At 41.1% G+C, this 27356-nt stretch overlaps 1 pseudogene; it reads right to left on the bottom strand.

The window, feature by feature from the left end:
• Positions 1-23419: 23419 nt before the first annotated feature.
• LOC109554910 (beta-galactoside alpha-2,6-sialyltransferase 1 pseudogene) overlaps positions 23420-27356 on the bottom strand; it is a 71632-nt pseudogene continuing 67695 nt past the window's right edge.

The raw sequence follows: 27356 nt of genomic DNA, 5'->3' as shown, positions 1-27356 counted from the left end.
CTTTCTCTTTCTGACTTGCTTCTCTGTGTATAGTAGGCTTTAGGTTCATCCACCTCATTAGAACTGACTCAGATACATTCCTTTTTATGACTGAGTAGTATTCCAATGTGTATATGTATCACAACTTCCTTATACATTCATTTGTTGATAGACATCTACATTGCTTCCTTGTCCTGGCTATTGTAAATAGTGCTGCAATGAACAAGTGTCTCACTGGTAAAGAACACACATGCTAATGCAGGAGGTGCAGGAGACACAGGTTTGATCCCTGAGTCAGCAAGATCTCCTGGAGGAGGAAATGGCAACCCACTCCAGTATTCTTGCTTGGGGAATGGCATAGGCAGAGGAGTGTGGTGGGCTACAGCCCATGGGATCACAGAGAATCAGACAGGACTGAGCACACACACATGCACACACACAGACACAGAAAATTGGGGTACACGTGTCTTTTTTAATTATCATTTCCTTGGTATATGCTCAGTAGCAGGATTGTTGGGTAGTATGGTAGTTTAATTCCTAGTTTTTTAAGGAATCTCCATACTCTTCTCCATGGTGACCATGTCAATTTGCATTCTCATCAACATTGCAAGAGGGTTCCCTTTCTTCCACACCCTCTCCAGCATTTGTTGTTTCTGACTGATTTTTTTAAATGTACTATTCACTGTTAAAAAAAAAAAAATGTACTATTCAAATTAGGTTTAAAGAAAAGGCAGAGTGCATATTTGCCAAAATCTGCAACAGATGAATGATAGATAATGGATGATGTTTATGAAGTCTGTGTTATGTGTGTGAATCTTCACTTGTGCCAATATAGTTTCCACTTTGCACATTCCTTAATTGCCTGTCTTGTGTGGCATAGCAAACCAATAGAAGGTAAGAGGCTAGTAACATATGTACTTTTAAAAACCTGACAATATTAACTGTGTAGACAGTAAGACTGTAGAAATTTTGCTTCAGATTAGGACAAACTTCCAATATTTGTGTGATTTCATTTCTTGGAGCCATTTTATTAATAGAGTATGTCTCTAGGACCCACAGTGCTTTTTCAGAACTCATTAGCCAAAGAAGAATGCATTTCACTCACAGCCCTAGGGAATCCTGTCTGTGTTCTGTGACACTTCAAGTGCATTATTGTCCTGTCACCTTAGGTGTCTGTTGCCAAATTCCTTAATCTTCAATTGATCAATTGCTGAAGAAAAAAAATGTGTTACGCAGGCCCTGTGGTTGAGGAATGGAGACATTAGATCAGACAGAAGCAGTGTGTTTGAAATGTTGTTTTCTTTGTTCAGAAATTTTAAATGCCAATTCCAGAAACAAAATGAAGTGAAGTCAAAGAAAATTAAACCATGATGCTCGTGATGTAACTTGGGGCGTTTTGAGCCCATGATCCTGTGATATGGCCTTGTTTTATGAGTCCAACTGCATTGATACTACCATGCTGCTGCTTTCAAAAACCACTCTTTCTTTTCCTTTATAATTGTAGCATATTGAGACCTAAGGTGAGGAGTATACGGGTTTAAGGTATAATTTTACACAGGTGAGCCTCCTGCTTTTTCCTTTTTGGCCTACTGGTTTGCTACATTTTCCTTTTAATTAATTTACAGATTTCAAGATGTGTTTTGTTTATTAGCAACAGATCCCAATTTGTATTGTGTACCCTACAGGCCAACAGTCCAGTGCAAACCAGTACAAGGGCCTGTAATTCATTCCACCTCTTATTGTGCTCATGTCCTGCGTGGCTGTGTCTAGAGTCCTTTAGCACCAACGCAACTCATCTACACTGTCCACTAACACAAGTGCACCAGCCTCTTCTCCCTGCTAATGTATCAGCCCCAAGGACAGGTGAATTCTAATTAAGTTGAACATTCCTTCCTAGCATGAGCCTCTAAATCCTCCAGCACAGAAGCTGAGGCATGAAATAGACAGAAGTGATGAAATAGACAGGTGGTTTAATGTGGTCCACTGGAGAAGGGAATGGCAAACCACTTCAGTGTTCTTGCCTTGAGAACCCCATGAACAGTATGAAAAGGCAAAATGATAGGATACTGAAAGAGAAACTCCCCAGGTCAGTAGGTGCCCAATATGCTACTGGAGATCAGTGGAGAAATAACTCCAGAAAGAATGAAGGGATGCAGCCAAAGCAAAAAAATACCCAGCTGTGGATGTGACTGGTGATAGAAGCAAGGTCTGATGCTGTAAAGAGCAATATTGCATAGGAACCTAGAATGTCAGGTCCATGAATCAAGGCAAATTGGAAGTGGTCAAACAAGAGAGGGCAAGAGTGAATGTTGACATTCTAGGAATCAGCGAACTGAAATGGACTGGAATGGGTGAATTTAACTCAGATGACCATTATATCTACTACTGTGGGCAGGAATCCCTCAGAAGAAATGGAGTGGCCATTATGGTCAACAAAAGAGTCTGAAATGCAGTACTTGGATGCAGTCTCAAAAACGACAGAATGATCTCTGTTCGTTTCCAAGGCAAACCATTCAGTATCACAGTAATCCAAGTCTATGGCCCAACCAGTAACACTGAAGAAGCTGACGTTGAACAGTTCTATGAAGACCTACAAGACCTTTTAGAACTAACACCCAAAATAGATGTCCTTTTCATTATAGGGGACTGGAATGCAAAAGTACGAAGTCAAGAAACACCTGGAGTAACAGGCAAATTTGGCCTTGGAATACAGAATGAAGCAGGGCAAAGACTAAAAGAGTTTTGCCAAGAAAATGCACTGGTCATAATAAACACCCTCTTCCAACAACACAAGAGAAGACTCTATACATGGACATCACCAGATGGTCAACACCGAAATCAGATTGATTATATTCTTTGCAGCCAAAGATAGAGAAGCTCTATACAGTCAGCAAAAACAAGACCAGGAGCTGACTGTGGCTCAGACCATGAACTCCTTATTGCCAAATTCAGACTTAAATTGAAGAAAGTGGAGAAAACCACTAGACCATTCAGGTATCACCTAAATCAAATCCCTTGTGATTATACAGTGGAAGTGAGAAATAGATTTAAGGGCCTAGATCTGATAGATAAAGTGCCTGATGAACTATGGATTGAGGTTCGTGACATTGTACAGGAGACAGGGATCAAGACCATTCCCATAGAAAAGAAATGCAAAAAAAGCAAAATGGCTGTCTGGGGAGGCCTTACAAATAGCTGTGAAAAGAAGAGAAGCGAAAAGCAAAGGAGAAAAGGAAAGATATAAACATCTGAATGCAGAGTTCCAAAGAATAGCAAGGAGAGATAAGAAAGCCTTCTTCAGAGATCAATGCAAAGAAATAGAGGAAAACAACAGAATGGGAAAGACTAGGGATCTCTTCAAGAAAATCAGAGATACCAAAGGAACATTTCATGCAAAGATGGGCTTGATAAAGGACAGAAATGGTATGGACCTAACAGAAGCAGAAGATATTAAGAAGAGATGGCAAGAATACACAGAAGAACTGTACAAAAAAGATCTTCACGACCCAGATAATCACGATGGTGTGATCACTGACCTAGAACCAGACATCCTGGAATGTGAAGTCAAGTGGGCCTTAGAAAGCATCACTACGAACAAAGCTAGTGGAGGTGATGGAATTCCAGTTGAGCTATTTCAAATCCTGAAAGATGATGCTGTGAAAGTGCTGCATTCAATATGCCAGCAAATTTGGAAAACTCAGCAGTGGCCACAGGACTGGAAGAAGTCAGTTTTCATTCCAATTCCAAAGAAAGGCAATGCCAAAGAATGCTCAAACTACCGCACAATTGCACTCATCTCACACGCTAGTAAAGTAATGCTCAAAATTATCCAAGCCAAGCTTCAGCAATATGTGAACCGTGAACTTCCTGATGTTCAAGCTGGTTTTAGAAAAGGCAGAGGAACCAGAGATCATATTGCCAACATCTGCTGGATCATAGAAAAAGCAAGAGAGTTCCAGATAAACATCTATTTCTGCTTTATTGACTATGCCAAAGCCTTTGACTGTGTGGATCACAATAAACTGTGGAAATTTCTGAAAGAGATGGGAATACCAGACCACCTGATCTGCCTCTTGAGAAATGTGTATGCAGGTCAGGAAGCAACAGTTAGAACTGGACATGGAACAATAGACTGGTTCCAAATAGAAAAAGGAGTTTGTCAAGGCTGTATATTGTCACTCTGTTTATTTAACTTCTATGCAGAGTACATCATGAGAAACACTGGACTGGAAGAAGCACAAGCTGGAATCAAGATTGCCCGGAGAAAGATCAATAACCTCAGATATGCAGATGACACCACCCTTATGGCAGAAAGTGAAGAGGAACTTAAAAGCCTCCTGATGAAAGTGAAAGTGGAGAGTGAAAAAGTTGGCTTAAAGCTCAACATTCAGAAAACAAAGATCATGGCATCCGGTCCCACCACTTCATGGGAAATAGATGGGGAAACAGTGGAAACAGTGTCAGACTTAATTTTCTGGGCTCCAAAATCACTACAGATGGTGACTGCAGCCATGAAATTAAAAGACGCTTACTCCTTGGAAGGAAAGTTATGACCAACCTAGACAGCATATTCAAAAGCAGAGACATTACTTTGCCAACAAAGGTTCATCTAGTCAAGGCTATGGTTTTTCCTGTGGTCATGTATGGATGTGAGAGTTGGACTGTGAAGAAGGCTGAGTGCCAAAGAATTGATTCTTTTGAACTGTGGTATTGGAGAAGACTCTTGAGAGTCCCTTGGACTGCAAGGAGATGCAACCAGTCCATTCTGAAGGAGATCAGCCCTGGGATTTCTTTGGAAGGAATGATGCTAAAGCTGACATTCCAGTACTTTGGCCACCTCATGCGAAGAGTTGACTCATTGGAAAAGACTCTGATGCTTGGAGGGACTGGGAGCAAGAGGAGAAGGGGACGACAGAGGATGAGATGGCTGGATGGCATCGCTGACTCGATGGACGTGAGTCTGGATGAACTCCGGGAGTTGGTGATGGACAGGGAGCCCTGGCGTGCTGCGATTCATGGGGTCGCAAAGAGTTGGACACGACTGAGTGACTGATCTGATCTGATCTTATATGCTAAGCTGTGTGCAACTCTTGTGACCCCATGGACTGTGGCCCACCAGGCTCCTCAGTCCATGAGATTTTCCAGGCAAGGATATTGGAGTGGGCTGCCATTTCCTTCTCCTGGGGATCTTTCCCACCCAGGGATCGATCCTGCATCTCCTGCATTGCGGGTAGTCTCTAGCATTGCAAATGGATTCTTTACTGCTGAGCCACCTGGGAAGCCCATGATACATATTGTTGACCAAATATCTAAGCTGGGAAATACGGCAGTTGTATTGATCCCAAGAACTTGAGTAAGGTGTTCTTAGTGGTTTGTGACTGTAGGACAGAGAATAAGTGTTAATTGTCATTTGTTTGCTGAAGATTTATCTTGAACAACAACATTAGAGTGAGGGAGAGCAGCTTACTATGCTTTTCATTGATCTGCATAATAAATAACTATCAAGTATAAGCAGTTTGAATGGTTTTTGGATAGTACAGAACTCTGATTTAGTCTTAAAATTATTCTTCTTGCTGTTAATGTTGAGTAAATCAGGTATTACATTCCCCTGTTACTATCTCTTGCCCAGTCCTAGATTCCATTTGAACCATTTGTCATATCCATGATCTAAGTGACCCTTCTTTGCATTTCAAGTGCGAACATTTTCATAGGGTTTTAAGGCTCTACCCTTCCCCTATGAAGAGCTGCTAGACAGTGGCAATTAATTAGTCTCTGAACATCAAGCGTCCTGAAAACAGGATGCAGTCTTCGTGCAATTCCTGGTAAATGCAGAGTTAGAAAGGCCAAACTGCTTGACCTCAAAGCACTTTCTGTGGCCTTGTGGCTCCAGCTAAATAGACAGTCCCCATTTGTAAAGCACAAGCTGAGGGTAAAACCTCCAGTCACTGTTTCAGTTGCTTAGACATCAAGCACTGCAATATGGGCCTGATTCTCTTCTACTTTTAGTAGGTGTCAGCACCAAAGAGACCTCTGACACCCTTCCCCAGACCCCTGCAATCACAGCAGAGAATTTAGTTGTTGTTTCCGTATCTAAGTAGAAAACCCATGGAGACCTACAAATCAGGGATAGAGAAACTCTCTAAGTGGAGCCTTCCTTCCTGCATTTTTACCCGAGTCAGGACAGTAGGAGTGATTGAGGCAAACCATACACACTCATTCAGAATGTTCTCCCAATTTTATAGTTTCAGTGTTTAATGTCAGTCCAGAGGTGTGGCTTAACTGTTTGATTAAAAAGAACATAAAGTTTTAACAATTACAAATCAAAAGAAGAGTGATTAGCTTAAGCTGTTCCAATGGTACTGACAGATGACAGTATATAAAAATGGATTTATGACTTCCAGTTTTGGTTGTAGGTCTTTAGTGATTTCTCTTCAATTCAGTTAGTAGCACTAAAACCCTCTTTTGTGTACAAGCCAGATGCTATCCTTGTCACTTCCCCACTAGTTGACAAGTTCCCTTTAACAGTGAAGCCTGTACTTGGTGACATTTCCCAATAATTCCCCATTAAAACCAGCTGACACCTGTCTTTTTTTCCCTTAGATTTGACTGTTGGTTGTCTTTAGAACTGTGCTGCATTTGCGCTCTGTCTGGTTGGTGGTCCATTTATAATGCAAAGCAATGTTCTTGACTTTCTATGAAGCATGAATATAAAGAGGGAGAAGATGCTGTGAAGAGGCTGAGAGGAAAGAGAGGAAGTAGCTTTCAGGGAGAGAGAAGCTGGGGATCCTGCTTGCTTGAAGCCCTATGGCTCTGAACCTCCTGAAGCAAATGTACAGCATATAATCAAGTGTGATTTCTCCCGATTCTCTCAGAAGTAATTAGGCAGTACCTCCTTACCCAAGACCTCTACTTAATTATAGAAGTGTCTGGTAAGGAGGTATTTGCATATCTTCAGGTCATATTATGTCATGAGGACATTTGAACTGATGAAAACTGACATTTACTAGGAAATAAAAATGCATCACATTGAAACCAGGAGTCATGAGAAACTCACAGCTGCAAGTTTGGGCACCTATTTTAATTGATGAGACACAGCGGCTCTGCCTCGTGAAGCAAATCAGAGTGTGAAGTAGGAATATAAATATGCAGAGGTCAGAACATTGCCGCAGAGGCAAAGCTCCCGACACTGGTTCAGGTCCCCTGACTGCCGGCTCCAGATTTTGTCTTCTCTTTACTCTTCTCTCATCCCTCGGGATTTATGAATCAGGATTTAGAGGAAAAGACTTCTTTCACTATCTGTCTCTTGCTCTCTTGCTCTTCGCTGTTTTACTTTTGCTGTGTCACTTCTGTTACTAGAGAAGTACCACCAAGTGGTTACAGTGGCAGTGATTTTTGGACAGAAGAGAGGCACAGAGAAAGAAGCCATGGTGCAATTCTCAGGAACATACTATCATTTCACGTGACTGTGTTTGCCTTCCAGTAATTAGTAAGAGTAGCTGTTACAATTACAGTAATAACCGCTGTTCACTGTACGCCAAGCATTGTCCTGTGCCCTTGACATGAGTTCATTCATCTGATCCTTACAGAAATGCTCTGAAGTAGATGCTCTTTTTATGTCCATATTAATGCTTAGGGAACAGGGCCTAAGTGATGGAATAAGTTGTTCAAGATTACCCAGTTTGTAAATCGAATTCAGAGTTTGAAATTAACCAACCTAATTGCAGAGGCTGAGCTCTAAAGAGTGAACTTTTGTTGTTGTTACTTCTCCTTTATGTTATTTGTGCACACATTATCATAAATCTGTACCATTATATGTGTTTCTTTGGTGGTGGTGAATTTAAAGTGTCTCTAGTCAATAAATAAGGCAATGGCAACCCACTCCAGTACTCTTGCCTGGAAAATCTCATGGACGGAGGAGCCTGGTAGGCTGCAGTCCATGGGGTCGCTAAGAGTCAGGCACGACTGAGCGACTTCACTTTGACTTTTCACTTTCATGCATTGGAGAAGGAAATGGCAACCCACTCCAGTGTTCTTACCTGGAGAATCCCAGGGACGGGGGAGCCTGGTGGGCTGCTGTCTATGGGGTCACACAGAGTCGGACACGACTGAACCGACTTAGCAACAGCAGCAGTCAATAAATAAAAGTAACTATAAATTTCTCTGGGATAAAGATGGGTACAGTTAGTAATTTAAATTAAACATCACAAAGAACCTTTTCCTACTGTTTTCTCTACTTTTATTGGTCATATGTAAAGTGTTTTTAAGTGTTCCGATTTAGAGCTCCGGGCTTCCCAGGTGGCACTAGTGGTAAAGAACCTGCCTGCCAGTGCAGGAGACAGAGATGTGGGTTCAGTCCCTGGGTTGGGAAGACCCCTGAAGAAGGAAATGGCAACCCACTCCAGTATTTTGCCTAGAAATTCCCATGAACAGAGGAGCCTGCTGGGTTACAGTCCATGGGGTTGCAAAGAGTGAGACATGACTGAGCAACTAACAGTTTTCCATTGTCAACTTTCCTTTTGGATTCTAACCATCTGTATGTCACAGTAGTGTCCAGAACAGGTGCATGAAAGATATGCTTTCCTGCAGTGCTGATGAGAGTCATACAGCCTATCTGGACTGGGAAGAGCAGCCAGCCAGGAAAACACCCACCATTTGCTGCTTAAACTACTGCACAATTGCATTCATCTCACACACTAGTAAAGTAATGCTTAAAATTCCCCAAGCCAGGCTTCAGCAATATGTGAACTGTGAACTTCCTGATGTTCAAGCTGGTTTTAGAAAAGGCAAAGGAACCAGAGATCAAATTGCCAACATCTGCTGGACCATCGAAAAAGCAAGAGAGTTCCAGAAAAACATGTATTTCTGCTTTATTGACTATGCCAAAGCCTTTGACTGTGTGGATCACCAGAAACTGTGGAAATTTCTGAAAGAGATGGGAATACCAGACCACCTGACCTGCCTCTTGAGAAATTTGTATGCAGGTCAGGAAGCAACAGTTAGAACTGGACATGGAACAACAGACTGGTTCCAAATAGGAAAAGGAGTTCGTCAAGGCTGTATATTGTCACCCTGTTTATTTAACTTATATGCAGAGCACATCATGAGAAACGCTGGGCTGGAAGAAACACAAGCTGGAATCAAGATTGCCGGGAGAAATATCAATAACCTCAGATACGCAGATGACACCACCCTTATGGCAGAAAGTGAAGAGGAAGTAAAAAGCCTCTTGATGAAGGTGAAAGTGGAGAGTGAAAAAGTTGGCTTAAAGCTCAACATTCGGAAAACAAAGATCATGGCATCCGGTCCCATCACTTCATGGGAAATAGATGGGGAAACAGTGTCAAACTTTATTTTTCTGGCCTCCAAAATCACTGCAGATGGTGACTGCAGCCATGAAATTAAAAGACGCTTACTCCTTGGAAGGAAAGTTATGACCAACCTAGATAGCATATTCAAAAGCAGAGACATTACTTTGCCAACAAAGGTTCATCTAGTCAAAGCTATGGTTTTTCCTGTGGTCATGTATGGATGTGAGAGTTGGACTGTGAAGAAGGCTGAGCGCCGAACTATTGATGCTTTTGAACTGTGGCGTTGGAGAAGACTCTTGAGAGTCCCTTGGACTGCAAGGAGATGCAACCAGTCCATTCTGAAGGAGATCAGCCCTGGGATTTCTTTGGAAGGAGTGATGCTAAAGCTGAAACTCCAGTACTTTGGCCACCTCATGTGAAGAGTTGACTCATTGGAAAAGACTCTGATGCTGGGAGGGATTGGGGGCAGGAGGAGAAGGGGACGACAGAGGATGAGATGGCTGGATGGCATCACTGACTCAATGGACGTGAGTCTGAGTGAACTCCGGGAGTTGGTGATGGACAGGGAGGCCTGGTGTGCTGCGATTCATGGGGACGCAAAGAGTCGGACACGACTGAGTGACTGATCTGATCAGCATTTCCCTACATGTCCCAGCAGTCACCCTCTTCCTCTGTTGTATTTGCACATGCAGACGTATACATTTTCTCCAGGTGTATCCAGCTAATTTGCATGGTGACTTTTCCAAATTGTCTTCTCTGCGTTAATGTTAACTGGTGCAAAGGGTTCTTTGAGAATCCGTCCCATGTGTGATCAAATTTCTCTTTGGGGGGACATACCTACATTAAGATGCCTGGCAAAGGAAGAAGGTGAATAAGCCTTGGGCAAACACGTTAGTAACTAGTGACATTCATGGATCAAGCTTTTGGTAGTTTTAAAAATATTCAATTTAATGTCAAAGACAAATGTCCAGTTTCTTGCTAATCTTAACTGTGACTATGTGAATAAAAAACCTTACTTTTTCTTTAAAAATAGACTTTAAAATCAATTTTACGTTCATAGCAAGATTGAGCAGAAGGTAGAGTTTTCCTATATACTCAGATTTCCACAAATGCAGAGCCTCCTCATTGTCAACATGCCCCAGCAGAGGGGCACATGATGAACTTACATTGACACATCATCATCCAGAGTTTATAGTTTACATTAGCATTTGCTCCTTGTGTTGTGAATTCTATAAATTTGCACAAGTGAATTATGAATCCACCATTATAGCATCATGCCAAGTAGTTTCATGGCCTTAACCTAAAAATTTTCAGTGCTCTGCCTTTTCAATATTTTCTCCCTCCTAAACCCTGGCAACCACTGATCATTTTACTGTCTCTACTTTTGTGTCTTTTCCAGCATGTCAGAGTTGGAATCATACAGTATGTACCCTGCTCAGAGTGACTTCTTTCACTTAGCAATTGGCAGCTAAGGTTCTTCCTTGTCTTCCTGGATTGATAACTCATTGCTTTTCAGTACTGAATCATATTCCATTATTGGTGATGCAGCACAGTATCCATTCACCTGCTGAAGGACATCTTTATTGTTTTCCAAGTTTGGGTAATTATGTATAAAACTGTTATATCCATGTATGTGCAGTCTTTTGTATGAACAAGATTTTTCAGCAACTTTGGGTAAATACTAAGGAATGTGATTGCTGGATCCTGTGGTAAGATATGTTTAATTTTGTAAGAAACTGCCAAACTGTCTTCCAACAGCAATGAATGAGAGCTACTGTTTTGTTCCATATCCTCCCAAGCATCAGTTCAGTCTCAGTTGTGTCCGACTCTTTGTGACCCCATGGACTGCAGCACTCCAGGCCTCCTTGTCCATCACCAACTCCCGGAGTTTACTCAGACTCATGTCCATTGAATCCATGATGCCATCCAACCATCTCATCCTCTGTCATCTCCTGCTTCTCCCACCTTCAATCTTTCCCAGCATCAGGGTCTTTTCTAATGAGTCAGTTCTTTGCATCAGGTTGCCAAAGTATTGGAGTTTAAGCTTCAGCATCAGTTCTTCCAGTGAATATTCTGGACTGATTTCCTTTAGGATGGACTGGCTGGATCTCTTTGCAGTCCAAGGGACTCTCAAGAGTCTTCTCCAGCACCACCATTCAAAAGCTTCAATTCTTCTGCACTCAGCTTTCTTTATAGTCCAACTCTCACATGCATACATGACTACTGGAAAAACCATAGCTTTGACTAGACAGACCTTTGTTGGCAAAGTCATGTCTCTGGTTTTTAATATGCTGTCTAGGTTGGTCATAGCTTTCCTTCCAAGGAGTAAGCGTCTTTTCATTTCATGGTGGCAATCACCATCTGCAGTGATTTTTGGAGCTCAAAAAAATAAAGTCTGTCATAACTATAAATATTTTAGTTATGATAAAATATATATAACATTCAGTTTACCAACTTAATCATTTAAGTGTGCAGTTGAGTGGTGTTAAGTGTACGTTCATTTTGTGAGTTAATTACAGTTAATGTCCAACACTCTTTCATCTTGTAAAACTAAAAAATCTGTATCTTTCTTTCCTTGATTCTGGTTTAATTTCATTGTGGTTTGAGAGCAGGTATTGGTTTCTATTTTTAAAACTTTGTTATGGTGTGTTTTGTGACTGAGAATGTGGTGTATTTTGGTGACTATTCAGTTTGAGCTTGAGAAGGTGATTCTTCTGTTGTCGGATCTGTAGTAATCTGTGGATGTCCCTGCTGTGCATTTGACTGATGGTGTTTGTTGAGTTAACCATGTCCTCACTGCTTTTCTGCCTGTTGGATTGGCCAGTTCTAGTGCAGGGGTGTAGAAATGTCGGATTAGAACCATAGTGTCATCTATTTCTCCTTGTAGTTCTATCAGTTTTTGCTTTCTGTATTTTGATGCAGTGTGCTCTTGTTAGGGCATAGACACCAATGGTTGTTATGTCTTTTGGGAGAATTGCCCCCTTAATCATTATTAGTGCCCCTCTATAGCCCTGATAACTTTGTTCTGAAGCCTGCTCTTTCTGAAACTAGTACAGCTCTTCCCATTTTGTTTTGATTAGTAGCTGCGTGGTATATCTTTCTCCATCGATTTCTTTTTCTGCCCAGCTTTATTACGATATGACTGGAAAATAAAAACATAAAGTTATGTATATTTAAGGCATATGGAATGACATCAACAAGATGATGAAATAGGAAGCACTTTACTCGTGTTCTCCCACAGCAGCAATAATTTGGCAGCCAGAGACAGGCGCACTGACTTCAGCCTGATTGTAGAGTCTGTGGTAGCCCTGTGGCTTGGTTCCAGCCCTGCCCAGCTATGTTCTAGGAGCAGTCCTGCCCACCCAGGGACCTGAGGGGAGACATGTCTGTCAGTGCCCCTAGGAGTCAGCTCACTGACCTCCCATTACAGCTGCAGAGCCTGAAGTGGCTCTGGGACTTCACTTGGGCCTGTCTCAACTACAGTGTGGGAGCAGCCCTGCTGTCCCAGGGTCTGGATGGGAGACAAGCCTCTCTAGGCTTCCGGAGGCAGGGGTACCTGTTAGGTCTCCCTGCAGATCCTGACGAGCCTTGTGTTCTGGCTCCATCTCACTGAACAGTGCGATGGTCAGCCCTGCCCAGCCACGAACCTAGTAGGAGGCATGTGTGTCTATGCGACTGGGAGCAGGCCTGCCCGTCTCTGCCCCAGCTGTGGATCCTGCAGCAGCCCTGTGACTTGGTTCCAGCCCCTGTAGTCCAGGCTGGTCCTGTCTCCCTGAGGACATGCTCAGTTCTCCAGAGGGAGCCCCTCAGGGCACCAGTGAGAGACATATATTATTCACACACCTGGTAACAGGCCTGTCATCTGCAGACACCACTGTGGGTCCTGAACAGGACACTGTCCCAGTGCCAGCTCTTCTGACCAAGTTTCTGCAGGGAGAGCTGCTTGCATTGGGGCCAGGCAAGATCCCCATAAGCTGAAGTCCCTAGTTACAGGCCCACTAGTGGTGGATCCCACTATAGGCTAAGTGAACCAGCTCCAGTCCCATTTGACTGTGATCCTGGAACCAGGTTCGATACCCCAGGGTCCAACAAGAGAAGGTCTTTACCTACTGGAACCAGTCTGTACATTCTAGAAGAGATGATTGCAACTTCAGATGCACACATAACAATGTGAGACTACACGGATCAAAAAGAAACAGGTAGACATGACTACAGTCGAGCTAATTAACATATCCATCATGTCATATGGTTATCATCTCTTTTTTTTTGTAGTGAGGACACCTGAGATCTACTTTCTTAGAAAATTTCACTTATACAGTACAGTACTATTATTTATATCCATTATGCTCCACAGTAGATCTTCAGAAGCTAGCATCCTTCATAACTGAAACTTTAAATCCTTTGCCTGACATCTCACCATCTCTCCCACTGCTAGACCCTGGCATCTGTCCATTTACTTTTATTGAACATGTGTCTTTATATTTAAAGTAGGTTTCCTGTAGCCAAAATATAGTTGAATCTTGTTTCTTCTTCTGCTCTGACATCTGTCTTTTAATTGATACATTTAGACGTGGATATTCAAAGAGATTGATTTAATTGCACACTTATCACCTACTTACTTGCTACTGTCTCCTATTTTTGCCTTCTACTGTTTTTCTGCCCTTTGTGGTTTTAATGGAGCATTTTATGTGATTCCAGTTTCTCCCCTTTGTTAGCATATCAGCTTTACTTCTTTTACTTTTTTAAAGTGGGTTTCCTAGACTTTGAAGTGTATGTTTACAATTAATTTATATCCACTTTCAAATAATATCATACCATTTCATGGGTGGTTTGCGTACCTTATAAAAACACGAAAATCCTAATTCCTCCCTACCGTCCTGAGTATCATTGCTGTCAATTCAGTTTACTTATGTAGAAGCCTACATACTCAGAGACATTGTTGCTCTTGTTATTTTGAACAAATTGTTACTTATTAGCACAATTAAGGATAATAAAACTTGAAGTTTTAATTTTACCTTCACTTATTCCTTCTCTGATGTTCTTCCTTTTTTATGTAGATCTGAGTTTTTGCCCTGTGTTACTGTTATTCTCCTTCTCTCTAAAGAACTTCTTTAATATTTCTTGGAAGGCAACAGATGCCCTCAGGTTTTGTTTGTTTGAAAAAATCTTTATTTTCTTCACTTTTGAAGGATGTTTTCTCAGGGTACAACATTCTAGGTTGATGAGTTTGTTTTTTGTTTTTTTTTTCTATAAACACTTTAAATATTTCACCCTACTCTTTTCCTTGTTTGCACAGTTTCTGAGAAGAAGTCAGATATAACTCATATTTTTGTTCCTCTGGAGGCAAAGATATTTTCATCACCTCTGGATTCCTTGAGGACTTTTTTCTTTATTTTTTATTTTCTGTAGTTAAAGATACACATAAAGGGGTTGTGAATTTAGCAGAAAATGTCATCCAGCAAAAATCCCTCATGATGACTATATCATGTCTTTTTACCAGTATCTGCTCTGTAGTCTCTACTTTCATAAAAAAACTAATTTGTGTTTTCTCTGCTAAAAACACATGCCTATACGTTTTAAAATTACATTGCTGGCCAGGCATTTTTAATATTCTTTCATTTATTCAATCAGTGTTTATTATACAGTTTCGTATTCCTAGATGAAGGGTAAACCTTGCCCTTTATTTCCCACTCTGGGGTGTAAAGTCAAGAGACAGTGGATTTTTATACCAAGATATACTCCTTAGAGTTATTTAGGCCAGAAGTGTTCAATAAATATTCTCTTAATGAATAAATATACCAAAATCTATTCTGATCACAGGAAACATTCTAATTTTTTCCTAAATTTATGTAATCCATATCCTGTTTAAGTAGACTTCCTCAAATATAATTCATAATTCAGAGACTTTCTTACATATAAATAGGGGATTCTAACTGAACTCAGGAAATAACAAATAGAAATGAGAATGAAATGTTGCCAAGATTTTCTTTGAATTGAGATGTCTGAAGAGGTAGACATTAACTTAGTCAGGTGCTGAATACTTTAGAAAAGGGAATAAAGTCTCTAAAGTGTGTTGGGTTTCATTGTCCCCTAAAGAATAAAAACTTTATATTCTCTCTTCCTGTACTTCTCCTGCCATTTGCAACTTGGTGGTTTCTAACACTGATTAGTGTAGCAGAGAGGACTAAGCACTCATAATTGTTTAAACAGTTAGAATGGCCCAGCAGATGTGATTAGTGTGTGGACACAATTTCCTTTGTTAACAGTTTTGCAAAGAGTTCCAGTGGCTCTCAGGGTGCTGGCACTCCATCTTCCTAATTAACAAGGGCCAGCAGCCTAATGTCTCACATGACAATAGGAAGGCCTGGTGAAATATGCTAGGTTTTCTACTAATCAGCATTTTAGACAAAAAATAAAATGGTAATAGAGAATGTTTCACTGGTTTATTCTAAAGGTGTATATTAATATTTGTAATAAGATAATCAGACCCTTTGGAAAGATAAAGCCGCAATAAACAGTGCTGGAAATTGAAGCCACTTCCAAAACAGTATGGTAGTCAAGATGCAGTTATGTTTCTTGGGGAAAAGTGCAAGCTTTAAGGAATAATGTAAAATTGTTTTAAAAATTGTATTAAGGGAAATCAGTGTTGAGTAGGTAAAGCCGAGATTGTTCATGAAAAAGAGGTGCAGCCTAAACTGTTGTTCAAACTACCCAGTGTGAAAGAGGTCACATCAGACCTCCAGCTCACCTGAGATATATGTGTGCTTCCTCAAATTAAACACCTCCCCAAACAAAAGCTATAAATAAAAAAGCTTTCAGGATATGTATTGCAGGAGCATGGCAGTGGAATTTGATCTTTTCTATTTGAAGTGTGTGCACTTTCACATACACGAGCTATTTGAGGAAAGGCATTTTACACTAGATCTGTTTAAACTGCCCTTGCCTTCTACAATCCATTAGACCTGAATTACATAGGCTTTCAATCATTTGATGACTGAGTTTTGTATGAGGAAATGGCTGATGTCAAAAGGAGAGTGACAGGGACAGTTTTTATAACCTGTTTTAGAAGAAGAAATGTGGTTAATTTGAAGCTGCAAAAAGACTTCCTCTGACAGAGTGCAAATTGCATCCAATTGAAGTAAATACCCTGTATACACAGTGAAAAAGGAAAGTAAATGGGAAATTGTAGCCTGGGCACTTAACCGTATCCAAAAGAAACCACCAGTCTTTAGAAAGAGCTATTTAGTCAAGCAATTCCAAAGGCTGTAATTTTCTTCTTGTTTTGTTTGCTACCTTTAGCTAAGATCCTCTGGAAAATAAACGAAAGGGAATTTTAGAGAGCACTTCCCTAGGTGTTCCTAAGAGAAGAACTACCTTCTCTAAGTTCTCTGTAAACATCATAGAATAAAGCATATGTCTTTTCATCATCTCAGAATGATGTTCAATTTGATCTTTTCTGTCTTTATTAAAACTGTGTGATATTTGCCATCACTGTGTAGGTCTGGTCATGTGAGGTTCACACCTCAGAAATGGTTTATTTACTTTCAAATACAGTATCCATGGGGCTTCACTGGTGGCTCAGATGGTAAAGACTCTGCCCACAATACGGGAGGCTCGGGTTTGATCCCTGGGTCAGGAAGATCTCCTGGAGGAGGAAATGGCAAACCACTCCAGTATTCTTGCCTGGGAAATCCCATGGACAGAGAAGCTTGGTGGGCTACAATCCATGGGGTCGCTAAGAGTTGGACATAACTGAGCAAATAGCATACACACATACAGTATCTATAATTTAAGGAGCTGAGTGGAATTAGTGCCTCAGTAAACTAAGATTTCTGTATCATCTAGTAGAACCTAATTCAGTCAATCATGCTTTTTAGTACTCATTATAAAAATATTGAATGCATAATGTTCATCTCTCCTGGGCTGCCCTGAGGTCCTTCATCAGTTTTACCCCCTTCTCCCACACATGAGCCAGATGTACAGTGGAGCAGTTCCCTCTGAAAGAGATCTAGAAACTAGCCGAAAACCTACACATAGGCCACTGAGGAAATACCCACGCTGAAATGGATAAGAAAGGCTGACATAAACTCTGGCCATAAACCCCACCTCCTGCACATGCCATACAATCAGAGGGAACCCCTAACTCCCAGCTTCTACCTGAGAAGCAATGAATTTGGACCCCACATGTAGCCCTCCACCTTTTTAGACTGCTGCCTAAAGGCTGCGCCCTCAAAACACCCAGTTCTGAAAGTGAATGGAGCTTGTGTCCATGAGACTGCAAGGCTATACCCAATAATGAAGCAGTTCTTAGTGGCCGAGAGAACACTCACCATGTTTCTGTCTTTGGGGCACAGTGCAGAGGGAGCAGACAAAAAAAAGCCTATCTCCCAGTCTTTGCCTGAAAGAAATAAAGGCTGCTGCCTGAGTGTCAGACTTCTTATTTAGCATTCATCTAGGAGCTAGCCATGATCTTTCATGGAGACCAGAGAAGCCCCGGACACATCCCCTACCTTCTTGCTCCAGCCCACTTCAAATTACCAAAGTTTGTACCCTACCTTTTGTATCTACTGCCCAAAGGGTGAGTCCCTGTATCACTTGGCTCTGATCGCCAAGCTGGCTTGCATTTAAGAGTCCCACAGGACAGTAGCAAATAAGAAGTTCTTAATGGGTGAAGGAGACACCCCCACCCATGTCTATAAACCTAGGCAGAGAACAGAAGGAACAGGCAAAAAAACCCATCTCCCAGTGTCTCCCTGGAAGGGGGTGACTTTCATACTTTCCCAGCTGCTGCTTGAGAGTCTTGCTTCTAATCAACCTGTATCTAGGTGCTGACTCTGATCCCCTCCTTTGAGGTGCTAACAAGCCTTGGCACAGCATCAGCTATAAGAAACCACCACAACCAAGAAGGTGGCTGGTACAGTCACAAGGGTTGGGACTGGAATTCTATCACCTCTACCAGCTTTGTTTGTAGTGATGCTTTCTACAAAGACACAAAGCTGTGTTCTCGGGCTGAGCTGATTGATCAAGTTCATCTTCTACATGAGACCATGCTGGCAAGACTATTTTATCTAATGCACAGAAACCAACAAAGAATGAAAACGAAGGGATGGAAAAAAAATATTTCATCCAAGTGAAAATCAAAAGAATGCAGAAATAGCTATACTTACATCAAATAATATAGACTTTAAGTCTCAGACTGTAACAACAGACAAAGAATGTCATTATTGTGATAAAGAGATCAGTTTGTCAAGAGGATATAAAATTTTAAAATATTTATGCTGTGTACCAAACAGGTGGCTCAGATGGTAAAGAATCCACCTGCTGTGCGGGAGACCTGAGTTCAATCCCTGGGTTGGGAAAGTCCCCTGGAGAAGGGAATGGCAACACACTCCAGTATTCTTGCCTGGAGAATCGCATGGACAGAGGAGTCTGGTGGGCTACAATCCATGGGATTGCAAAGAGTCGGGCACAACTGAGCAACTAACACAAATATAGAAACAAGTATATTAAGCAAATATTAACAGATCCTAAGGGAAAAAGATGTCCTTTTCATTATAGGGGACTGGAATGCAAAAGTAGGAAGTCAAGAAACACCTGGAATAACAGGCAAATTTGGCGTTTGGAGTACAGAATGAAGGAGGGCAAAAGCTAATACCATTCTGCCAAGAGAATGGACTGGTCATAGCAAACACCCTCTTCCAACAACACAAGAGAAGACTCTACACATGAACATCACCAGATAGTCGACACTGAAATCAGATTGATTATATTCTTTGCAGCCAAAGATGGAGAAGCTCTATACAGTCAGCAAAAACAAGATCAGGAGTTGATTGTGGCTCAGATCATGAATTCCTTATTGCCAAATTCAGACTGAAATTGAAGAAAGTAGAGAAAACCACTAGACCATTCAGGTATGACCTAAATCAAATCCTTTATGATTATACAGTGGAAGTAAGAAATACATTTAAGGGACTAGATCTGATAGAGTGCTTGATGAACTATGGACAGAGGTTCGTGACATTGTACATGAGACAGGAATCAAGACAATCCCCAAGAAAAAGAAATGCAAAAAAGCAAAATGGCTGTCTGAGGCCATTTTCACAAATAGCTGTGAAAACAAGGGAAGCAGAAAGCAAATGGGAAAAGGAAAGATATACCCATTTGAATGCAGAGTTCCAAAGGATAGCAAGGAGAGATAAGAAAGCCTTCCTCAGCAATCAATGCAAAGAAATAGAGGAAAACAACAGAATGGGAAAGACTAGAGATCTCTTCAAGAAAACTAGAGATACCAAGGGAACATTTTATGCCAAAATGGGCTCAATAAAGGACAGAAATGGTAGGGACCTAACAGAAGCAGAAGATATTAAGAAGAGGTGGCAAGAATACATAGAAGAACTGTACAAAAAAGATCTTCATGACCAAGATAAGCACGATGGTGTGATCACTCACCTAGAGCCAGACATCCTGGAGTGTGAAGTCAAGTGGGCCTTAGAAAGCATCACTACAAACAAAGCTGGTAGAGGTGATGGAATTCCATTTGAACTATTTCAAATCCTAAAAGATAATGCTGTGAAAGTGCTACACTCAGTATGCCAGCAAATTTGGAAAAGTCAGCAGTGGCCACAGGACTGGAAAAAGGTCAGTTTTCATTCCAATCCCAAAGAAAGGCAATGCCAAAGAATGCTCAAACTACTGCACAGTTGCACTCATCTCACATGCTAGTAAAGTAATGCTTAAAATTCTCCAAGCCAGGCTTCAGCAATATGTGAACTGTGAACTTCCAGATGTTCAAGCTGGTTTTAGAAAAGGCAGAGGAACCAGAGATCATATTGCCAACATCCTCTGGATCATCGAAAAAGCAAGAGAGTTCCAGAAAAACATCTATCTCTGCTTTATTGACTATGCCTAAGCCTTTGACTGTGTGGATCACAATAAACTGTGGAAAATTCTGAAAGAGATGGGCATACCAGACCACCTGATCTGCTTCCTGAGAAATGTGTATGCAGGTCAGGAACAGATCAGAAACAGTTAGAACTGGACATGGAACAACAGACTGGTTCCAAATAGGGAAAGGTGTACGTCAAGGCTGTATATCGTCACCCTGCTTATTTAACTTCTATGCAGAGTACATCATGAGAAATGTGTATGCAGGTCAGGAACAGGTCAGAAACAGTTAGAACTGGACATGGAACAACAGACTGGTTCCAAATAGGGAAAGGTGTACGTCAAGGCTGTATATCGTCACCCTGCTTATTTAACTTATATGCAGAGTACATCATGAGAAACACTGGGCTGGAAGAAGCACAAGCTGGAATCAAGATTGCCCGGAGAAATATCAATAACCTCAGATATGCAGATGACACCACCCTTATGGCAGAAAGTGAAGAAGAACTAAAGAGCCTCTTGATGAAAGTGAAAGAGAAGAGTGAAAAAGTTGGCTTAAAGCTCAACATTCAGAAAACGAAGATCATGGCATCCGGTCCCATCACTTCATGGCAAGTAGATGAGGAAACAGTGGAAACAATGGCTGACTTTATTTTTCTGGCCTCCAAAATCACTGCAGATGGTGACTGCAGCCATGAAATTAGAAGACACTTACTCCTTGGAAGGAAAGTTATGAGCAACCTAGACAGCATATTGGAGAAGGGAATGGCACCCCACTCCAGTACTCTTGTCTGGAAAATCCCATGGATGGAGGAGCCTGGTAGGCTGCAGTCCATGAGGTCGCTAAGAGTCGGACACGACTGAGATACTTCACTTTGACTTTTCACATTCATGCATTGGAGAAGGAAATGACAATCCACTCTAGTATTCTTGCCTAGAGAATCCCAGAGACAGGGGAGCCTGGTGGGCTGCCGTCTATGGGGTCGCACAGAGTCAGACACAACTGAACCGGCTTAGCAGCAGCAGCAGCAGCATACAGCATATTAAAAACCAGAGACGTTACTTTGACAACAAAAGTCCGTCTAGTCACGGCTATGGCTTTTCCAGTAGTCATGTATGGATGTGAGAGTTGATCTATAAAGAAAGCTGAGCACAGAAGAATTGATGCTTTTAAACTGTGGTGTTGGAGAAGACTCTTAAAAGTCCCTCAGACTGTGAGGAGATCCAACCAGTCCATTCTAAAGGAGATCAGCCCTGGGTATTCTTTGGAAGGAATGATGCTAAAGCTGAAACTCCAATACTTTGGCCACCTGATGCAAAGAGCTGACTCATTGGGAAAGACCCTGATGCTGGGAAAGATTGAGGGCAGGAGGAGAAGGGGACGACAGAGGATGAGATGGTTGGATGGCATCACCGACTCAATGGACATGGCTTTGGGTGGACTCCGGGAGTTGATGATGGACAGGGGAGGCCTGACATGCTGTGACTCATTGGGTCGCAAAGAGTCAGACACGACTGAGTGACTGAACTAAACTGAAGGGAAAAATAGACAGCAATACAGTAATAGCAAGGGAATTCAGTATCCTACTTTCAACAATGGATAGATCGTCTAAACAAAAGAACAAATAAATGTACAAAAATAGATTTAAAAAAAATTGATATATAGTTGGTATATATTATTATGTAAGTTACAAGTATACAACATAGTGGTTCACAATTTTTGAAGGTTACATTCCATTTATAATTATTACAAACTATTACTATAGTCCCTTTTTTGGTACAGTATATCCTTGCAGCTTATCTGTTTTAGACATAATAGTTTGTACCTCTTAATCTCTTACCCCTCTATATTACCTCCCTCCCTTCCTTCTCTCCATTGGTAAGCTCTAGTTTGTACTCTATATCTGTGAACCTGTTTCCTTTTTGTTATATTTACTAGTTTGTTTTATTTTTTATATGCCACATGTTCATGATATCATATAGTATGTGTCCTTGTCTGAGTTATTTCACTTAGCATAATGCCGTCCATAATGCAATCCATCTGTGTTGCTGCAGATGGCAAACTTTCATTCTTTTTTTGGTAGAGTAGTATTCCATTATGTGTGAGTCTGTGTGTACTGTGAGTCTAGCAATCAGTTTCAAAACACTAACTGGAAAATTCACAAATATGGGGAAATTAAATAACAGACTCCTGAATAGTCAATGAATCAATAAAGAGCTCAATAATCAAAAGTTATCAGACAAATGGGAAAACAAAAGACCAAAATTTGTGCTGTATAGCAATTAGCAGCAGGAAGGAAATTATCAGGATCAGAGCAGAAATAAATGAAATAGAGACTAATAATGCAATAGAAAAGATTATGAAAACTAAGAGACAGTTTTAAAAAATATAGATAAAATTTGCAAACTTTTAGCTGGACTTACCAAGGAAAATAGAGAACTCAAAATTATAAATGCATTTCATTTTTAATTGAAGTATAGTAGATTTACAGTGTTTCAGGCGTACTACAAGGTGATTCTGCTGCTGCTGCTGCTAAGTCGCTTCAGTCGTGTCCGACTCTGTGTGACCCCATAGAGCAGCCCACCAGGCTCGTCTGTCCCTGGGATTCTCCAGGCAAGAACACTGGAGTGGGTTGCCATTTCCTTCTCCAATGCGTGAAAGTGAAAAGTGAAAGTGAAGTCGCTCAGTCGTGTCCGACTCTTCATGACCCCATGGACTGCAGCCCACCAGGCTCCTCGGTCCATGGGATTTTCCAGGCAACAGTACTGGAGTGGAGTGACATTGCCTTCTCCATGAGGATAGAGACTGTACCTTTTTTGGTTTTTTTTTACTTTACAATATTGTATTGGTTTTGCCATACATCAACATGGATCTGCCACGGGTGTACACGTGTTCCCTATCCTGAACCCCCCTCCCACCTCCCTCCCCATACCATCCCTCTGGGTCATCCCAGTGCACCAGCCCCAAGCTTCCTGTACCTTTTTTCCTGTTTCCCTGGTTTGCAATAACAACAGCATTCTGGTGGGGAAAGCAGACCAGTTTTGGCAGCCCTGGTGGGAAAGGTGGATCTTGCATTTACCTGGGTCGGGGGCGGGAGGCTCTGGAGGGAATGCTAAACGGGTATACATGAGTGAGACAGGAGGCTCTGGGTTCACACACCCCCGTGACAACAGGGCAAACTGGGCTGGGGGCCCTGCCCTTGAGTTTCTGAAGCCCCAGGGCTCTTGGTGCCTGGAGTGTGGGCTGTGATTATTCAGGCACACAGTCTTCCTTCCCAGGCCCGGGGTGTCCAGAAGACCAGCTGTAAAATGCCAGTGGGGAAGGGTGAGGGGGCCTGGCTGGGGAGCTTATGCTCCACAGCGAATTGTCCGGAAGCCATGCAGCGTGGCTTTTCCGAGCAGGTAGATGTCCTTGTCTGTGCCGAGGTTGAGGCGCTTCACCATGTTCTTCTCAAAGAGGAGTGGGTGTTAGGCGCCCATTGTGCAGGCACTGTCAAAATACCTCTGATAGTAGTTGCATACATCAGTCTTGCGCTTGGATGAGAGGAACTTGTAAATAACCACTTGGTCACACAGTAACATCATAATGACAATGCCGAGCATCCCGGAGGACAGGGGGTTTGGCTGGATCTGCTCTGAGGAGATTTCTTGAATGATGTCCCACAGCTCCCAAGGCATCTGGGACTTGAGGATGTAAAAGGGCTGATCAGGATGCAGCTTACGATAGCTCTTGAAGTTATTGAAGAAACTGTAGTCGGGATTCCTGTACCACTTTGGGATATCTGAATGGTAAACAGATGGGTCCCACACAATTAGGATTCCTTCATTGTACAAACTGTCTTTCAGGAAGCCCGCTTCTGTGGTGACCAACTGAGAGTTTACCAGACGAATGGTGGTTTTCGTGCCCACGTCTTGTTGGAATTTGACTGTGGGTGCCCCATTAAACCTCTGGACTGCATCATGATCATCTATTTCTCGACCTAGCCGGGAGGACTTCAGAGATCCTGCTGGAGAGACACACCTGCCCCACTGCCTTGGTCCTAATGTCCTCCTGAGGCAGGTAACCCTCCCAATCAGAGGTGTTGAAGGGAAAATCTGTGGTCTCTATCATTGAAATGTTCACGTGGTCCCAGAGGTAGCAAAGCAGGGCCTCTGCACTGTACTTAACCCTGGCCCCTGGCCCCTTGTATATCACTTTGTACTTGTTCATGTTCAGATAATTCTTCCGGATAGTTTGCAGCCTGGGGATAAGGTTTTTGGAGGAGCAAGGTGACTCAGTTATACTGAATTATTTTCCATTGTAGTTTATTACAAAGTATTGAATATAGTTCTCAGTGCTATACAATAGGTTCTTGTTGTTTATCTATTTTATATTTAGTAGTGTGTATCTAATAATCTCAAATTCCCAATTTATTGCTCATTCCCCTTTCTCTGTTGGTTAAGTTTGCTTTCTATGTTTGTTGAGTCTGTTTCTGTTTTGTATATAAGTTCATCTTATCAATTTTTGTTTCCAAATATAAATGATATCATATGATATTTGTCTTTATCTGTTTGACTGCACTAGGTATGACAATCTCTAGGTCCACCCATGTTGCTGCAAATGGCATTATTTCATTCTTTTTGATAGCTGAGTAATATTCCACTGTGTATATTAATATGTACCATATCTTATTTATCCATTCCTCTGTTGATGGACATTTAAGTTGATTCCATGTCTTGGCTATTGTAAATATTATTGCTATGAACATTAGGTTGCATATATCCTTTTTTTAAACATTTAGAATTTATTTTTTAATTGAAGTATAATTGCTTTACAATGTTATATTAGTTTCTGCTGTACAGCAATGTGAATCAGCTACATGTATACATATATCCACTCCCTCTTGAGCCTCCCTCCCACCCTTTCCCTATCCCACCACTCTAGGTCATCACAGAGCACCGAGCTGAGCTCCCTGTGCTGTACAGCAGCTTCCCCCTAGCTCTCTTTACACATGGTAGTGTGTATATGTCAGTGCTACTCTCTCAATTCTTCCCACCCTCTCCTTCCCCCACTGGGTCCACAAGTTCATTCTCTACGTCTGAGTCTCTATTCTTGCCCTGCACATTCTTTGGATGTATGCCCAGAACTGGGATTGCTGGATCATATGGTAGCTCTAGTTTTAGTTAACTTTAAGGAACCTCCATACTGTTCTCCATCGTGGCTGCACCAATTTACGTTGCCACCAACAATGTAGGAAGGTTCCCTTTTCTCCACACCCTCTCAACATTTATTATTTGTAGACATTTTGATGATGGCCATTCTGACCAGTGTGATGTGGTATGTAAATATGTTTCTACACACAAATATTGAAGTATCTGAAAGAGAAAAAAATTCCATTTATAACTGCATCCAAAAGAATATGAAATACCAAGTAATCAATTTAACTAAGGAGGTAAAAGATTTAAACAATTTAAACTCTAAGACATTAATGAAAGAAATTCAAGGAGGTATGGATAAATGCAAACATATTTCACTTTGGGTTTTGGATTTAGAACTGTCTTTATATTCAGTATTGATCTCTTGAAGATTATTTTAATCTTAATCAGTCTTGATTCTCTGAATGTAGGTGATTTTAGCTACATGAGACCCTCATTTTCCATCTCTTACCCAAAGATACTTTGGGGGATTTTATAAAGTCTCTTAAAGAGTTTGGTAGACTGTCTTTCTTTGTTCTTCTCTACCTCTGTCAGTCTAGTAAGGAAGATTCCTGTCAAAATAAAAAAGGTGATTTTGCCTTGACTTATTTTGTAATTCACCGTGGTTGTTGGTGAGTACTGTTCCATGTATAAATTCTCATTAAAGGCCATTTTAGGGATTACTGTATCTTAAGAAATGATTGTCCTTCCTCCCTTTTTTGCAGAAAAGAATGACACACAGAAAATTGCATGGCAGGGGCATCGAGTAGTAAAGATATGGGAACACTGATACAGTTGTATGCCTTTAAAGTGAAATTGGAAAAAAAAAAGAAAGTGAAATTGAATCATGGTAGAGTGGAAAGAATGCCAAATTTGTAGTCAGAAGCTCCTATGTTTGAAGCTTGGTGCTTGGCAAGAGAGAATGAGGGCATCAGTGTTCAACCTGCAGTGTGCCCTTGTAAGAATTAGAAGACATGCATGTATGGGTTTCCACAGGATTTGGCATTTAATAAGTACTCAGCTCTTTTATTATTAAATGGTTGGGAAAGTGGAGTGAAAGGGTGAAGGAGAAACACCTAGATTAAAAGAGCATGAGTAACACTTAGATATTTATTAAACAAAATGTACAAACAATGATGATATCTGAAACAATAGTAATTTTGAACACCAGTTGAACATATGGTGACATAAGCTTATTTTAGGTTTGGAAATAGTGTCATAACTTGATTTTTAAAGTTTCTTTTAGAGATGCAAACTGAAGAATACACAGATTAGAGGGCAGGTTAACGGGGTATATATGGGGCAGGATTGTCCATGAAGTGGAGGTTTTTAGGGCTATAGGGTATGGATCTCTGTCACTGTATGTGTTTGTGTAAAAAAAACAAAATTTTTGTTATACACAGTTACATGGTTCTCAAAAAAGGAGATGGGAAAAAGACAGTTATAGGTCATAGCTTAAGACATTAAGCTACCCCAGAATTCAGAATCATAGATAAGAGCACGGGGAACTTGAAGAGTGGCACAAATACATATAAGTTTGTTAAGGAGAAGCAGTAGATTCCAAAGAATGGCCTTATTTGTGCCACAAATGTCCCTGGAGCTAGGCTCGTAAACACACAGTAATCATGAATGTCACACCAGTTAATAATGTAGATGTTTAATGTCAAAATCACAGGTCTCTTTCTGAATTCTGACTCTTCATTAACTCCTTCAGATCTTTGTCTCAGTTCATCTCCATAATCAGCTCATAGGTTTGTTTATGGCTTTTCTTGATGTTGAGTATTGACTATATTTCTCCTTGTTTTTGAACAACCTCTGCTTCATTCAGTGCTTTATTTATGCTTCTGGAATATGTTTACCAATATGAAATTGCTCTTTTCCCCCTCAGGACATGCACAATGAAGAATATAAACCTTTTGCCTAACTTTTGTTATTTTATCTTAGTCATGTATACTTTAATTTTCTGCAGAATAAAAATTCATTAAAATGATACTGAGGCTTATACAGTAT

Source organism: Bos indicus, chromosome X, assembly GCF_029378745.1.
Source record: "Bos indicus isolate NIAB-ARS_2022 breed Sahiwal x Tharparkar chromosome X, NIAB-ARS_B.indTharparkar_mat_pri_1.0, whole genome shotgun sequence".
NCBI classification, from domain to species: Eukaryota; Metazoa; Chordata; class Mammalia; order Artiodactyla; family Bovidae; genus Bos; species Bos indicus.
This window is presented reverse-complemented; position numbering and strand designations above follow the sequence as displayed.